Source organism: Rhincodon typus, chromosome 24 (assembly GCF_021869965.1).
Source record: "Rhincodon typus isolate 14 chromosome 24, sRhiTyp1.1, whole genome shotgun sequence".
NCBI classification, from domain to species: domain Eukaryota; kingdom Metazoa; phylum Chordata; class Chondrichthyes; order Orectolobiformes; family Rhincodontidae; genus Rhincodon; species Rhincodon typus.
The window spans coordinates 16717584-16722182 of NC_063355.1; positions in this window are offsets into that span (position 1 = coordinate 16717584).

Sequence of the window (4599 nt, forward strand, 5' to 3'; positions counted from 1 at the left end):
CAAGCCAGGAGTGCATTGGACTAGTTGAGTATAGAGGTCATAAGACATGGATGAGAGGTTCAGCGGCTGATCAGCAAATGAGATGAAAGCAGGTGCCTCCAATTAAACAGCTAGAACTGGCACATGTATGTTTGGTGAACTGGCACATGTACATTTGGTGAACTGGCCTCCTTCAACATTATAATTTGCATTATTCTGAGCCACTCAGGAAGAGTTAACATTATCCCCTGTGATTCTTTGATATCTGAGTGGTATCTCCTGGTCAGGATAACTCCTCACTTGGTTGGCAGGACTTTAGATAAGGCACTTTGGAAAGCTAATTGCTGCAGAAATTAAATATTTATTTTCATAGAGTGTGTTGCATTTAGCAACATTGCTGGGAAAGGGTTTCTTTCTTGGTAACAGTTATACTTGTCCAGAAATTACAGTCATGAATAGCATCAAGATAATCTGAGCAAAAGGCCTGAAACTTCTTTATGGGCATTGTGTCTCAAGGAAACTGGCTCCTTTTCTCTACTTGTGTTTTGTGCTATTCTCTCAATTTTTTTTTAATGTGATGTGAAGTTTGCACCCAATAGAGGAAACTGTTCAATAAAGCAGCAAAGATTTGTTTTACAGATCATAAATAGTTTGGGTCAGAGCTTGTGCATCCTGTTCCTCATAGGGTATGTGAAAGATTTCCAGGATATTCATGCACCAATTTCATGCATTCTTGGGTTATCAGTAACAACTGCTGCATTGTCTGAACGTAACATGCAATCAGTTAAGACAAGATGGGCATGAGATCAAAACTGTGCTGGGAAAGTCAATATCTGCTAACTATCAGTATAGGATATAATGATGTTCTTTTCATGAATCTAGTGTCCATAGTTTACCAAATATAACAGTACCTATGGTTTTACATTAATAATCAAATCATATGTTCATTTAATAAAAAAGACTTGTCATGTGTGTAACACCTCAGTAAGATGAGTAAAATGGGAACAACACTGAACCCTGGATATTGAGATTAGTAAATATATTATTTGGAAATAACTGAAGCTATTTAATTTAATTCAGACAATGTAACTATTAGCTTTACGGTCTTTGTGGAAAAATAATACTGTAAATACATCAAAGGTACTGGGGTGAACTGAAGATGTATATTATTTTGGGGCTGAAGCTGTAGCTTATGGCAATTAATTGAGTGAAGATTGTTGTGATTGTTCAAAGTCGATCATCTCAAGCCCATGACATCACTGCAAGAATTCTTCGGGGTAATGTCCTGGGCCAAATCATCCTCAGCTACTTCACCAATGATCTTCCCTTCGTTAGAACTCAGAAGTGGAAATATTCACTGATGACTGCAGAATGTTCAGCACCATTTACGGTTCCATTTGCAGGAAGACCTGGATAATTTCCAGGTTTGGGCTGATAAATGGAAAGTAACATTCATGTCATACTAGTGCCAGGTAATGACCATCTCCAACAAGAGGCAATCTAACCATCACTTCTTGAATTTCAATAGCATTGCCACTAATACAACTACTATCAATATTCTAGGGGATTACAATTGATTAGAGCCAGAACTGGACAAGCCATACAAACACCGTGGCAACTAACAGGTCAGAAGTTAGGAATTGTGTGGTGAATAACTCACCTCCTGTCTCCCCAATACCTGTCCACTAACTATAAAACACAATCAAGAGTGTGATGGAATACTTTTCTAGATGAGTGTAGCTCCAACAACAGTCAAGAAGCTTGACACAACCTTGGACAGAGCATCCTGCTGTTTCACACCCAACTTTCAACTCAGTCTCTTTACTAGTGACAGGAGTGAAGACCATCTAGCAGATGTATTTCAGTAGCTCACCCTAGGCTCCTTTACCAGCACCTTCCAAACCCACAGCCTCTACCATCTAGAAGGACAGAGGCAGCAGATGTCTGGGTATAACCCACCTCTAAGTTCAAATTATTCCACCACCTCAAATTATACACCTTCCTCACTTGTAATGATAATCTATCAAAGAGAAGAAGGGGAGCAGGCAGGTAGTGAGGGAAATTTCTCAAGTGTATCTTGCTTGAAAACTATTTATTAGTCTTGGAAAATAGTAAAACCGATGGCTCCCTTTGGAGACCAGCCAGAACCAAGGCAATGGTACTGTAAGTGGTCCAGTTACCCAGGGTGGGAGGGAGGAGTGTGAAACAGCAACAGTGGTAGGGGATTCATTAGTGAGGGGAATAGACAGGTACTTTTGTGGCTATAGATGTGACTCTAAGATTATATGTTGACTTCCCAGTGCCAGGGTCAAGGATGTCACAAAATGATTGCAGAGAATTCTGAAGGAGGAGAGTGAACAGCCTGATGTAGTAGACTATTATTGGGTGTAATGACAGAAAAAAGAAAGCGAAATGAGCTCCTGCAAACAGACACTGGGGAGAAGAAATTGAAAAGCAGGACTTTGAAGGGAGTAACCTCCAGATTACTCCTGGCGCCATGCAATAGTGAGTACAGAAATTGAAGGGAAGATGAGTGCATGGCTGGAGAGATGTGCAAGAGAGAGGGCTTTACATTCCTGAAGTATTGTGACCATTTTAGGGGAGATGGAGCCCATATAAGTTGGACATGCTACACCTGAACAGGGACAGAACCAAAATCCTTAACAGGGATGTTACTAATGTTGCTGTGGTGGATTTAAAATAGATTGGCAGACGGTTGAGATCCTAACAATTACTTCAGTGAGGAGAGAAGCTGCGAAGGAATGTAGAAGTTAAAGTATGAGTAAATGTGTTTGGAAGGCAGAGGAAACATGGGCGAGGTAAGAAAGATGAGCACTTAGCAAGGCTAAATGGAAAACAGGCAGCCTGAGGAGTAATTTGGAGATCTGATGGAGGCATGGGAGTATGATATCAAAGCTATAATCGAAACTTGGCTGAAAATAGGAAGCATTGGCAGTTCAACATTCCTGGTTATAAGGTACTTAAGAGGGATAGTGGGGTGGGGAGTGGGGTTGGTCATCAAAATATTGATCATTAATTAAACTGGCCTTTCACTGGAATCCTTGTAAAAAACCAAATTTAAGACAGGCAAATACAAAATTTGAGACATAGGTTTCAGTTTAATGCTCCCTACAAGTTAAGTTACGTTTGTCCAAAATAAAAATGTAGATGTTCTTACTCAACAACTGCATGCATTCAGTCCTCTGCTGCAGACCATGTCCACATGCATCAAGATCTAAATAATATTTAGATTTGTGCTGAAAAGCGACAACTAACATTTGCAACGCATGGCTGTCATGAAATCATCATCGACAACGATAGCAAAAATAACAACCATTTCCCTTGGCATTCAACCAACATTAAATCCTCCACTATTAACATCCTGGTGTTACCCTTAAGCAGCAAATGAATTGGAGCTGCCATTTAAATTTTGTGGCCACGGGAGAAGATCGGAGACTGGGAATTCAGTGACAGGTAACTAACATCCTATGTCCCTAAAGTCCACTCACCACATTATCTACAGTTCACAGGTCAGGAATGTGATGAAATATCCTCCACTTTCCCAGATGAGTGCATCTCTAACAATGCTCAAGAAATTCAACACCATCCAGGGCAAAGCATCAACCTGATCAGCACCCTATTCAGTACCATAAACATTCACTCCCTTATCTTTTGATAAAGAAACAGTGGTGTGTGCCATAAATATGATTCACTGAAGCTGCTCTCTAAGTCTTTTTCAACAGCATCTTTCAAACTTGGGATAATCGTCAAGAAAGATATGGGCAGCAGGAATGCTACCACCTCCAAGCCACACAAATTTCTAACTTAGAATTGTATCGCTGTTCCATCACTGTTTTTAGATCAAACTTGTAGAAGCTATTCCTTAATAGCACCTTGAGTGTATGTTAATCAGTTCAAGATGGTAGCTCACGACCACCTGCTCAAAGTCATTTGGGATAGGCAACAAATTTTGGCCTTGAAGTATGAAAAAAGGAGGACAGAGGCCAGTATCCACACGGTCCATAATAGAATTTCCTGATCTGCTCTGATGGTAACTTTGTGCCACTGACTGAGAACCTCAGTCAGAATTTCTGTCTCTTTTCAAAACATCAAATCAGCAAGAAGAATACATACCGCTATGCTTCCAATAGCTGAACACCAACATGTCCCAAATCTTTTGTTCCTCCTTTTCTTGGTTTTGAAATTTCCTTCTGTTCCTCTCTCATGGGTTAACAGGGTCTTCAAGGAGTTTTTAATAAGTAGTTAATTAGAGTCATGTGGCTTCTGACTCCCCCTGCCAAACCACCATGTTTCGCTTGGAAAAACTGTAGATGTTCCAGAAACATTGGAAAATTGGCATGCCATCCAGGAGCTCCATCTCCAAAGAGTGCTCACACCCAACCTCAACCCCACAGACAATTGATTTTCTATTTGGGGTCTTTTAATTAGTGCACCGCTCTTCCTCTCTCTCCCCCCAAACCACACCCAACCCCCCCCCACCTCTTTTCTTGGGGCTGCCGAAACTAGTCAGGAGGTGGATCTTGAATCTCTGAAAGCATCAACTCAAGAAGACAAGGTTGGGGTGAGAGACGAGGAAATGGAATTGAACGAAAGAGCTAT